Source organism: Hemicordylus capensis, chromosome 3, assembly GCF_027244095.1.
Source record: "Hemicordylus capensis ecotype Gifberg chromosome 3, rHemCap1.1.pri, whole genome shotgun sequence".
NCBI lineage: Eukaryota > Metazoa > Chordata > Lepidosauria > Squamata > Cordylidae > Hemicordylus > Hemicordylus capensis.
The window spans coordinates 355,442,148-355,454,910 of record NC_069659.1 but is presented as its reverse complement, the minus strand read 5'-3'; the positions used below and the strand labels follow the sequence as shown (position 1 = coordinate 355,454,910).

Sequence of the window (12,763 nt, the reverse complement as noted above, 5' to 3'; positions counted from 1 at the left end):
TGTTTTTCCTACCTGAGCTGACACACAGAACCTCCTGTAATCCAGAGAGCGGCAGCGTGAATTGCAATACTGTAAAGACCAGGTTTTCCGTGCAACAAATGCAACTCCTCAGTCATGTGCCACGAAACACAAAAGGTAATTTTGCAAACAGAAAGCTCCAGGCCGTGGGCCCTTGTCCTGCAAGCAGCCCAACTCTCAACAACAAACTCCTCCGAGCAAATGTCAGAAAACAGGCCTTTTTATTTCCACAATTTTAGTGACATCTCATATTTGGGTTGGAGTTGGAGAACTGCCCCCCCCCCGCCGCAGACACATACACACACTCCATGGACTGCTCGAGTCCTTCTCGCCAAGAGATCTCCCGAGCACCTCTGAGCACGAGCTAAAGTCACACAGCCTGGCTGGGAGCAGCAGCAGGACTACAGGCCCTGGGAAGTGGCAGCCCAGCCTTGCCAACTAGTAGCCACAGGCCAGCTTCAAGCCGCCCCTCTGCTCTTTGGGCAGCCAGACGGACGACGGAGCTGACATTCCCAAGGGGCCTGGCTGGCTGGCTGGCGACTGTTGGGAACAAGCCCCAGTAGCCCTTTGCGGATCACCGGCGCTCCGCTCCGCTCCGGCTCCAGCCCTCCCCCCTCCCGCAGCCCTCAGGCGGGGAGGGGGAGACCCCACCGACCGAGCTATTTTTAGACCCTCCCATAATCCCACGACGATTAGGGAGTTTAGGAGCGCAGCGCTGCATCAACAAACAAGGAGCGGGAAGGGATCAGCTGGCCGAGGGATGCGCTTCGCTAGGCCCCGCCGCCTGCCCCGCGCGCTCCTCCGCCGGATGCCCCCCTCCCACCACAAAGCCGAAGCGCGGCGGCTTGGGTCCGACTCCTGTGAGGCGGGCGGCGTCTCTGCCTCTTCTCACCCCCCCCCTCCTCCGCCCCCCGGGAGCCACGGGCCTGTTTCGAAGAGCGCCGCTCGGGCCTGGGAAGGAGGCCTCCTTGCCGGAGACTTTGGCCAGGCACCAACGGGCTCGCCAGCCCCATGTAGCCACAGCAGCCGCTCGCCCGGAGCCGCTGCCCACGCTCGGGGGCACGCAGGCAGCCTGCTCGCCTCTCATGATCGGAGCTCGCTCGCTCGCTCGCCAGCCAGCCAGCCAGGGGATCCCCCCCGCGCCCCGCCGAGGGCGCCTGCCCTATTCTGGGCGCCTCCCCCGCAGCGGCAACTCAGCCCCGTCCGCTGCATCCTTCCCGCGCTGCAGCGAGGGGAGGGGGATCAGGGCCGCCACGTCCCCTGCCCTGGCCAGCCCCGGGCTGCCCTATCCAGTGGTGCGGGCTTTAGGAGGCCCCCGCTCCGTGCCCGGTTGCCAGGCCCCCAGCCAGGCTGAGCGGCGCCCCCCGCCCGCCCCTTCAGCAGAGGGCCAGCCAGCTAAGCTGCCTTCTCTGGGGAGACCCGGCTGCAGGCTAGACAGGCTGCTTTGCAGAGTGCGGCGGGGGGGAGGGAGGGGAGGGGAGGGGGGGAAGCTACAGAGAATTGACCCACCACCACGTCCGGATCCTTCAAAAGAAAGCAGAGTCCTCAGTATTTATTTTGATCAAGGATATTCTTCGTTTAAAAATCAAACAACAACAACAACAACAAAAACCCCACGGAGGAGGGAAATAACTTGGGGGTGGGGGGGAAGCACGATCTTGTTTCATCAACAGCAAATCCGTTTATGAAATCACAGCCGCCCAGAAGACGCATTTGGAAAGGGAATAAAAACAAAAACAAAACCAAATCGCAGATGTCGCTTAGGAAAGGAGCGTTCCAGCCCGGCACCGCGCAGGGGGAGAAAAAAGTCGAGAGATTTGCAAAAGAAAAAGAACCTAAGCAAACAAAAACCAGAGCGTCTTTTTAGGAGCCGGATTCTTCTTGCTTTCTCCCAGCCCGAGAATAACAGCTCCTTCCCCTTCTTCTTCTTCCTCCTCCTCCTCCTCCTTTCTTTTTTCTTTTTAAACGGGAACCTGCTCCAGATTTTCTTCCCTTTCCTGCCTCGTAACGAGGAGGCCTCTCCCCCCTCCCCTTCTTGTTTTCCTTCTGATCTTTCGCTTAAAAACCAAAACCAAAATAAAAATCATACCCGCCCCCGCCCGCCCGCGCGCGCGCTACAAAATCTGCCTAGAGCCGCTGGGGATTTGGAGTGTGTGCCTGCGCTGCAAGGGCCCGTGGGGGCTTATGCAGGAGCGCGGGGTGCCCAGGAAAGCGAAATGGAATTCGCACCGGATCCCCGGATTTCTCTTATGTCACCGACTAGCAAATTAGTTCTCAGAATTCCAGAGGGCCAGAACTCTGCAACATTGTATTGAGGCCGAGCCTGACGTCACAGGAGGCGAGGGCCCACGTGACTCCAGGAGAGCGGAACCTACCACTGGCGGCGGGGGTGCGCTCGCCCCGCGCCTCTGGCTTTCCCCTCTCCCTCGGACTTTGGGGGGTCCCCACCCCGGGCCCCCTCTTGGGGACCTCCGGAGAATCAAGCTGCCATGCCAGGCGGGGTTTTGCGGGGGCTGCGGCGCTCTTGGGAGAATCAGCATGCCGGGGATCCTCCCCGGGCTCCCAGCAGTGGTAGAGCCGGCAGCTCAAATTCCGAGAATTGAGCTGTGTTGATTCTTAGAACTGGGGTTCTTAGAAGTGGTGATGCAAGGAGTTTCTAGGAAAGCGCGGAGACCAGGTGATTCGCTCTCGCTCCCTTCTTTGCAATGCGACTCTTGCTGCCGCTCAGGCTGAAGCTCCTGATAGCGCTGCTGCTGCTGCTGCTTCTATGACGATGTTGGTTGTGACGGGGCTTCTTCGGGACTGTGTGGCTTTTGCTATTTTAGAGCGGCGTGTGTGTGCTTTCTCTCTCCCCCCCCCCTTCCGCGCCATTCTTTCCCTTTTATCTTTTTCAAAGAATGTATCTTGCGTGTGTTTCCTTTTGGCTCCGCGGCGTTTGCTGCCCGCCCGTGTTTACCTCGCCTCCCGGGAGGGCAGGTGGAGGAAGGACAACCTCCCCCCCCCCCCCAGCCAGGCTGCCCCAGAGAGATGGTCTTCGCCGGCCAGTTTCGCTTCCCAATCCGAGTAGCGGGGCTTTGGGGGGTTCAGGGTGGTGCTTTCCGTGCCGGTTTTTGGAGCCGGGGCTGGCAGCCTGGCGCGCTCGGTGTCTGTCTCGGGGAAGGGAAGGGAGGCAGGCAGAGGACGAGAGCGGGCGAGAGGAGCCTCTGCGGCGGCGGATCCCTGCGTGGGGCTGGAGATCGGGGCGGGGGAGGGCGAGAAAAGGGGTCCGTGTCTGCCCCTGGTCCGGAGGGCTTCTTCTCTGGTTGGGGTGCGCGGAAGCTGCCTCCACCCGGCGCGCTCTGGGCGCCTCTGCTCGCCTGTCCCGTTGCGAGTGTGAAACGACATCCCCCCTCCAGTTTGGCGGCGGGGAGGCGGTCTTGTCAAGGACGACCCCTCTTACTGTCCTCCGCTTTTCCAAAAACGCGTGGCAATGCAGGGTGTCCTCCCCGCCCTTTGCCTCCTTTTGGAGGCTTCCCCACGACCGGCCTTCTACGGGCGAAATTCACGACTCCTGCGCTCCCCCCCCCCCCCACGCTTCTCTCTGAACTGCGATGAAAGAAGCAGCCCCGGCGCCGCGATGCACGTTGACTCGCGAGAAGGCCTGCTTGAGTCCCGTCGGGCTTCCTCTCCCGTCAACATGCGTGGGGTTGCCCAGGCCCGCCCGGAAAGAGCCCTCCTGTCCTGCTCGAGCCGTGGTGGAGTCTTGGGAATGCGGGGGGGGGGAGCCCGGCGGAGTTCAGGAGGGCTTCCTCGTAGGGAGGCGCGCAGCCGGAGTCGCCCGCTCCCCAGAGGTCCCTCTTGCCCCCCTGGGGGCTTTCTTCTCGCAGCGTGGCCGTAAACGAGGGGCCTTGCCGCGCTGCCCTGAGGCTTTTGCGCGCGGGGGGAGATTGGGCACGCACGGCGCCTCGGATGTCCGCCGCGGCCCGAGGTTGCTCGGCACCTGTCGAGGCGGGGCTGCCTGAATCGGGGCCGCCGGAGAGCGCCTGCCCGATTCTCCCGGGTGCGCGCGTCCTCCTGCTGCTGCGTGACTGGAGGCTGGCTCCGAATGGCTGGGCTGGGCTCCGTCCTCGCTCGCGTGGAGAGGACGCCGGGCTGTCAGCGGGCTGCTGCGGGAGAGACCGACCCGATGCACGCAAAAGCAGCCGCGCTGCGGGGCGGTGGATGCGGGAGAGCGCATCCTTTTCGGCTCGCGGCGCCGGAAGACCTGGGCTCTCTCAGCTCCCGTGTGAACGGGGGACCCCAGCAGCCCGCCCGGCGCCGCTTGCAGACGCGGGCCAAACGCATGACGGTGCAGAAAGGCGCCTGGCCCTCTCAGCCGCCGCGCGGGGAGCCGCAAGCCTTGGCGGGGGCGGCCAGGGTCCCCGGATTGCGTTGGAGAGGACGCGGGTCGTGTGAAGTGCTGCGCGTCAGGATTTGGGCAGTGGAGGGAGAGCTGGGCGGATTTGCAAAGCTAAAGGGGGCAATAACTGGCGAGCGCCCGTTCCGCGGCTATTGCCCAGCCCATCTCCCCAGCCAGCCATCTTCTAAATATGGTTTTTGTTTTTTGTTTTTGCGCGCGCGGGGGGGGTCGTAATAGCGAAATGGGGGTCCGCAACTAATTGCTCCCCTTGGCGAGGGTCCTGAGGGAGGGGGGCTGGGGACTGACTCGTAATGGTTAGGAGAGGCCAGATACTGGATCGCGGGCAGACGGGTGCACCTTGTACCTCCTGTGCCTCTGGGGTTTTGGAGGGGGGCGTGTTGGGAGACGGTTCGGCAAAATCGCGAGGTTTGGAGAACTCATTCGGCTGTTCCCCGTTGTACTTGGCGCCCTAGAGAGCCTTCATTGGCAAAACCAGACAGGGCTCTGCTCCCGAGGAGCCTGCAATGTCACCTTGCGGGTGGGGGGAGGACCGAGGCCTGGGAGAGCTGAATGGGGCTGCTTGGGTTGTGAGAAGGCAATGTTCCCCGAGTCCCCGGAGTTGCGCCCTTGCGAAGCAGAGCCGCCAAGCGGCCCAGAGAAACGGTTGCCGACACGCAGTCCGAAGGCTGGGGTGGGGGGTGGCGAGGTTGGGCTCTACCTGACGAATGGCCGGCCTACAGGCAGCGTGGCTCTCGGGCGGGGCGGCAGAAGGGAGCTGCCGGGAATCGCGGGCTGCTGATTTGGCGTCCCTCCCGGCTCTTTAGGACAAGCCACTACTGCAAAGGACCCCTATATTTTGCGCGCCCCCCACCCAAGCTGACATAGTGTTTTTGGAACCCATAAATAAGGTGGAGCCTTTTAAAGTCCGGTTTCCCAAAACAAGGTGCCTCTAAATGTATGGCTGGTTTTTACCTTGCGCGTGCGTAAAGGGTGCGTGTGTGTGCGCACACGTGTGTTTCTGTCTGGGGGAAACGGACTTTTTAAAAAGACGGGGGTTTAGGACACCAGGTCAGAAGCTGCTGCGGGATCCTTCCCCGCATGCTTCCTGGGCCAGGCGGCGGCGGCGGCGGCGGCCCCTCGAGCCACCGTCAGGGGGGCTTAGCCCTGGAGGGATGGCCAGCGCCCCGCGGGCTGGGGAGTCGCTGCCGCCGCCGCCGCCGCCTCTCCAAGCAGCCGGCGGGCTCGTGAGCGGCGCGTCTACTCCGCCCGCGCTGGGGCTGCTGCAGCCTCACCCCGGGCCGTTGGCTCCCTCGCCCCTCCCTGCAAGGGGGCATCGAGGGGCGGGCTGGCGAGGCAAGGAGGGGTCCGCCGTGCTTGGGAGCCCGGCCGCCCCCCCCCCCGCCCTTCTCTGCCGAGGCCCGCAAGGGCACGGCCCTGCCCGGGGGTTGAGGCGGGCTGGGTGGGGGTCCTCGCCCCAGGAGTGAAAGGGCCCCGCGAGGAGTTGCTTGCTGGGGGGAGGGCGAGGCCGGGGGAAGCCGCCGCGAGGCAACTGCAGGAGGGCGCTCTCCCCGCCTCCCGGCACACACTCCCCTGTTAATTCCTTTCAGAGCTGCTTTCAAGTCAAGCAACAAGACAAACCACCCCCCCGCCCCGCCCGCCCGCCCCGCCCCCCATGGATGGAAACAACTCTTTGGGGACAGAGGCGCCCGGGTGGTAGGGGCAGGTTTTGTCAGACGGGTTGCTTCAGAGACAACCACCCTTGTTTTCCAGAGGCAGTGAATGCGTGTGGATGACAGAGGGAGTTGTTTGGATGCTCGCTCTTGCCCGCACCCCTCCTCCGAACTGGGAGCGGGGGGGGGGGAGGGAAAAGCAAAACAAACTTTTTGAGTGAAAACTTTCTAGTGGCTGAAAGCAGTGTTGTCTGTAGGTCATTAGTGACCTCTGCTGGTTAAATGTGGAATAGGAATAGCAACGGGGAGTCTCTCACTCTGGGGTTTCCCCGTCTTTGGCAACGCCGCCGTGATGTTTGTTTTTTAAAAAATATATTTTGCAATCTTATAAAATAAACTTCACATGCTGGGAAAGGGGTGTGTGCTGTGGAGGACAAGCCAAAACCTTAAGTCCTGTAGTTCTTTTCAGAAAGCAACACAATTCTAGCTTTTGAGAACATAGCAGCTTGTGGGGTTAGTTGTGTTTGCCCTTACGGCAATATTTATTCCCCTACACAGCACATTTTAATATGCAAAGCATGTTTAACTCTGCTGTTCACCAGGTAATGCGACGGCCCATTTTACAGATGAGCAAAACTGAGGCTTGGGACACTGACTTGGTATCCAGGTGCCTTGCATAATCAAGGCATTCTGCAAAACTGCATGCAAATTAGGTTATGGAAGGGAGCCCTGTAGGCTTAAATAATAAATTCAGAATTCTCCAGGGTTTAGTTGGAGGAAGAGCAAACTCTCTTCCATTCAGAATAAGACTTGTGCTTTTCAAAGGATGTTGAAAGAATGCTTTAATTTTTTCATCCAATAAAATGCAGTGTGAATCTCTCTCTTTTTTTAAAAGGCTCTGATTATCATTCAAGCGATTTGTACTGAAGGCTTAAAAAGAGGAGTGCAAGATTCCTTCCAGGATGCCTTAGGGCCTCATTTTCATTTTTCAGCTGAGAAATTACTTCAAAGTAATTGCAGGCAATTTGTTGGGGAAAAGAGAGAAATTGATTGCTGAGGATTTTTCATTTTGAAAGCCCACTACCCTATTCTGTGGGGCTAACGTAATTGCCATCATGGATCAAAAAATACTTAAGATACCTGAAAGTCTTCCAGAAGAGTGGCTGGGTAATTGCTCCTAGTTAGTAGCCCTTTTCTGTTTTTTTCATGAGAGAGAAGTTCAAACTTTGTCCAGAGAAAAGAGTACTTTCTTCTGATACCCGTAGGCTGAGAACACCCAACACAGAAGTGAGGGATATTGCCTCTCACATGCCAGATATTTTATGGGACGTTCCATTCTAGAAGTGAAGATCCTCCAAGCAGTTGACAGATACATTTTTTGCAGTTTAGGAGTATCAGTCGGAGACTCGCAGGTTCAAGGAAAAGCTGTTTTGAGTGGTGGAAAATCTTGTAAACATGTTTTTCTTTTTTAAAAAAAAAAATCAGAATGGCAGAAATGAAAATTGGGAAGGAAAGAATGCTGGCACATGATCCATGGGGAAGTTCTCTTGCACAAATCCCATTGAACGAATCGGAGCTGTGCAGTAGTGCAACCCCCATCTATTTCTTGCGCACTAGAACTGCCCCATGCTCTCTCAGTTGATATAATACAGTTTCTGAGAGAGTTTGTTTGAAGCTCCGAGTCTTGAAAGCTTCAGGAGGGAAGATTAATTGTATATGCTTGTTGCTGGGTTTGTTTGTTTGTTTAAATTGGGATGTAATCCAGAAATTATTCACTGGGACCCGAGAATCTGAGCAACTGATCTAATGGGCTCCATCCAGCAGACATAAAATTAACTGAAGTTGCATTAATTTCAGTAGAAATCTTGGAGTGCCTGCTTCTCTCCTGTTGAGATAAATGGGACTTCCAAGTGCTTAATTATGTTGGGTTATGCATAATGAACTGCAGCAGTGGCTCATCCTAATGAGCTCTGGGGGGGGGCACCAAACAAGGCACAGCTGCCTCTGGTTCCCAGCAGCCCGACTGCACCAATTTCTCCCATTTCCACTCCGTGAAGGAAACCTGTGCGGTCAGCAGGCTGGCTACTTATCAGGTAGAGCACACAGCTCTACCTGATGAATACCCAGTCTGCAGGCAGCACAGCTGTCATTATTGCAGGGGTGGGATGGGAGAAATCGGTGCAGTGGGGCTGGCAGGACCCAGAGGCAGCTGCCCCTCATTTGACATGCCTCCGGCTCTTTAGCAGGAGCTGCTGCTGCTGAACTGGTAGGAAATTCCTGGGAAATGGGTGTAGAAGCTTACCGAGGGCTCTCGTCAGTATTGAGCCAGATCTGCATGGAGCCGAGGGCAGTTGGCTCATGGTTAGAAGAAACGTGAATAGAATGCAGCTACGGTGTTTGCATGGTGGTCAGCATGTAGGCTGGCTTGCATTTCTCTCCCACCAACTTTCACTTTGTTTTTCTGGGCCAGTATCACTTGCTCTGTGGGTGCCAGGAGTCGAAATCGACTTGACGGCACTCTTTACCTTACTTGATCACTTGTGGTTGCCGAGTGTGGGGGAAATGGCCTTGGGGAAGTGGTGACGGCCACGGATTCCTGTTTTTACTTCTGAATTTCTTTTTCAAGTGGCAGGTTTTGTTTTATTTATTTATTTTAAGAAACACTCTCTGAGTATGACTCCAGCGTTCTAAGTTCACTCCTCAGATGCAGCTTATTGCAATCCGCACCCCTTCCGCCGACTGTCTCGTTCAATATGTGGGTTTGTGAACTTGAATCTCTCCAGTATCGTGTGTGTTGTAATCGGCACAGTAAGGGGTCCTTGGATTCTAGGCGAAGCTCCCCACCCCATGAGAGTGCGTCCTTTTAGATTTCGGATTCACCTTCAAGTTGCTTCGTCTTTGCCTGAACGGCAGGCCCAGAGACCAGGGGCACACACAGCCCTGGTTAAAGGTGTCCCCACCCACCTCGAAACTCTCACAACTGCTGCCCTCCTGCAGAGCCCCAGAAGACTCCCAGGGAAGCCTGATCCTGCACTTCTCCTCCTCGGTGTTCCAAATCTCTCCCCACCCCCACCCCACCGGTTTGCCAAGCAGGACATGCGCAGTGGGGCATTCTTTTGACATTGGCTCCCTGATTTGGCAGAGACTCTTCTGCATGTGTATTTTTCCATTTGTGCTCCCCCCCCGCCCCAAACTCCTGCCTTTATTTGTTTGTTTGCCACTTATTTATCAGTGCACAAGAGCACATACCTGCATTGATTTAAACCACAGAGCAAAATGGAATTGTAATGTCATTGGTACGGAGTCTGGTGTGTTTTCGAGCATGCTCGTTATATTCTAATGTGCTTTGGGCTAGGGTGCCTAAGTCACCTGTAAGCGGGGTGTGTGTGTGTGTGTATGTGTGTATGGCAAGTTGCATGGATCCGTTCAAAAATTAATTTTAAAAGTTTGATCAGTGATGCTGGAAGGCCGGCTGTGGGGTGGAACTAACCCGTGAAATGAGAGCGGGATGGAACTGGGAACATCCACTGGGTCTGTCTGGCAGGATCCCCTAAAATGTGGTGGCCCTGCCGCCCGTGTTCTCCCTCCCTCCTCTTCCTTGGAGTGTGGGCCAGGCCTGTTTTGATGGTGGCCTAACTGATCTCTAAGGAATTGCTGGGCCCCATTTCATTCCTCCTTACCACTCCTGCTCCCAGCATTCCCATTTTTCAGACGGGGACTAAGGTGGGATAATGGATTCTTGCCCCAAGGCCAACTGGGAACTCTGTGACTGAGTTGGCATTCGAACCCAGATCCCAAGTTGACCCCGTTCATCCAAATATCCATGCCTTATTTGATTTGATTTATTTTCACATTTATATCCCGCTCTTCCTCCATGGAGTCCGGAGCAGTGTACATGGTTATTTTTATCCACACAACAACCCTGTGAGGTAGGTTAGGCTGAGAATTAAGTGCCTTAGAATTTGTGTGCACACACACACAACATTTGTTTGGGGTTCCGTGCCTAGTTGAGAGCTCATGATGCCAGCGGCTGAAATAAGGATTGCTGGAGATCCTCAAATGATCCTTTAGGACTGTGGTGGCCCGCATGCCGCAGGTAGGCCCCCTCTGCCTTGGAAGGTTGAGTTTGGAACTGCCGGCCGGTCTGCATGCTGATGTGCTTGTGCACTAAGATTTTCCGCAGCGTGGATGCTCCGGAGAGAGCTGCAGTCTGTCCCCGGCGCCTTGGGTGCATTTGCCTGCCTGGTGCATGCTGCATTCCTTGTCACTTTGAAGTAGCCCGCTCTCTTTCTCGCCAGCCCTGCCACCTGGCCGATGGCATTCCCGCGTTCAAGCAGTTGGTGGCCCCATTCTGCTGTGGAGCTTGACTGCTGCAGGCCAGAGTAAACAAAGCTGTGTCCCTTGCTTTTAGCTGTTCGTGGTGGGCCTTCCTCCCCAGTAATGGCTTGCATGGGTGGAAGTTTGCGCCGACTGTCCTGGCTGAGGCATATCTTGGAGCAGGGGCTCTCAGCCTTGGGTCCCCAGCTGTGGTTGGACTACAACTCCCATCACCTCCAGCCGTGATGGTTAAAGCCCAGTGCTTTGGATTTTCATTTTGGAGAAGTTTGTGTTCCAGCCCTCCCTGTCTGCTGACTGCCAGGGCTGCAGCAGATGCTCCGATCCCAGCTGCCGGGTACTGGAGTATAGCTGTAGGTTGCCAATGGGACTCTAGCAGGAGTGTGAGATGGCCAGGGGTCATCAGGTGCAGAGGTGGGCTGACCCTCTCCTGTTCCACAACAGGAATAGAAAACCTGGTGAACACGAGACACACACCTGTCTGCCAGAGGTCTCTAGGCTGTTTTTTCCAGAGCCAGAAAGAGGCAAAACACTCTGTTCCACCGACTGGGTTTTTCATACGGATGACTGCAGTTCACCGGCAGAGCCCTGCTTTGCGGGCAGAAGCTTCCCAGTTCAATACCTGGCAGCATCTCCAGGCAGGGCTGAAGGACTCCCGTTTAAAACTCTGAGAGTCCTGTTAGCAACCGGTGCAGGCCAAGGGTAACAAACCATTACGACATGAGCAGAAGAGATGCTGCCCAGTTCCAGGGGTAGTGCCACTGTTCCTTCTCAATGTCCTTCGGCCCTTGTGGCTGGGGGAGTGGAGGTCCAACAACCTCTGGTGACCCAAGCTGGAGATCCCCTGGCGTAGACCACCCCAGAGTAATGAACCAATGATCTGACCCGGAAGAAGGCAGCCTCCTGCATTCGCTGGCACCTCTGCCCCTTCCTTTTAAAGTTTTAGTCTTGGGTTCCCAACTTGATAGTGCCTATGGGTTTGCCGTTGTGGTGTAATGCTCGTGGGCCACAGGCCTCTGGAGAATGCATGCCACAGCTCTCTTTTTGCCACACTGCGTTGGCATCGGTGGCCGCCTTGCAGATACGATGAGCCAACAGAACTTGGTATCCGATTCTGGAAGATGCTCACTTGATTGGAGGGTGCTTGCAGCATTGCTTGTGCTGTCATTGTTGGTTCCCTTTGTGTGCCGCTCTTTGTCTCAAGGCCTCCAAGCCCCCAACAAGGAACATCCATTCATTATGGGGAAGTGCTGATACCCCCACCCCACACAGAGAGAGTTATGGCTCTTTTGGCTTCCTTTGAACAAGTGAAGGGAAAGAGTCCCCACTACAACTCCTAGTGGCCTTGGATGGTTATGGCTGGGGATGATGGGAGTTGTAGTCCAACACCTGAGGACCTAAATCTGCGAACCCCTCCATTACAGAGAGCAGTTTCACCAGGTTTAAGGTACATGCATACCAGTTCAGCAGCTGCAGGAATGCTTCTTGGGTACCATGCAAAAAAACCAAAAACACCTCCACATAGAAGCATTAAAGATGTGTGTGTCAGTAGTAGTAACAGTAGTAGAAGTGTATTTCTGTGAAGGTGCCATAATCGGTGGCCACTGTCCGTTTGGCCTCAAACTGTCTGCAAGGCCCTGGCAGCAGCTTTTGAGGGTCTTGGCAGAGAGAAATCTTTCTGCTGCTACCTGGAGATGCCAGAGATTGACCTTGAGACCTTCTGCATGCCAGGTGTGAAGGTGATAACGGCTGGGATTTCTCTCCCTCCCCCCCTTGCTCTTATCTATGTGTGAATGAGAGAGGGAGAAAACGTCTTCCTGTTGTAAGCTGGCTTGCAGATCTGCCAGGCAGTAATGCAGGTTATATATGCTTGATTAATAAAATGTGTTTTACCTCCGAAGGTGGGGTGTGACATGTTAGAACGCAGGGGGAAGGGAAATCCCACAAGGTGGCAATCTTCTTTCTGGATTCTCTGCAAGACATTCCTCTCCACCCAACTGGCTCCTTTGAGGTGTTTTCCTTGTCAGTCGCAGAGACTGACTGTAACAAACTCGCCCCTGTCTTCTGTTGTATTTCTGGAAGCATTTGCCAGGAAATCGGATCACGCTGGAACGTGGAACAGAATGTGCACGGTGGACTTTGTGGTAACCTATTAGCCACAAGCTAATGTGTGCAGAGTGGTTGGTGTCCAGTGGGGAGGGGAGGGAGAGAGACAAAGCTGGCAGGATCCAAGTCTCTGACCTGTGCTGACAAAGTAGTTCCTTCCTTTGAGAGCCTTCGCCCACCTTCCTCCTCGCCGTCTTTCCTGACTTTGTAAATAGGATCAGAACCCACGATTTGACCTCGCTGACAGCAGAGAAAA

At 56.0% G+C, this 12,763-nt stretch overlaps 1 protein-coding gene across 2 annotated transcripts in view; it reads left to right on the top strand.

The window, feature by feature from the left end:
- The first annotated feature begins 2,275 nt into the window (after window positions 1-2,275).
- The window catches only part of BCL6 (BCL6 transcription repressor), a 34,918-nt gene continuing 24,430 nt past the window's right edge, over window positions 2,276-12,763 (top strand). Inside the window, exon 1 of one of the 2 annotated variants that reach the window (XM_053306853.1) lies at window positions 2,276-2,695. The gene's annotated coding sequence lies outside the window, so the exon portion shown is untranslated. The remainder of the gene's footprint in view (window positions 2,696-12,763) is intronic. The other variant, XM_053306852.1, reaches the window with a different exon arrangement.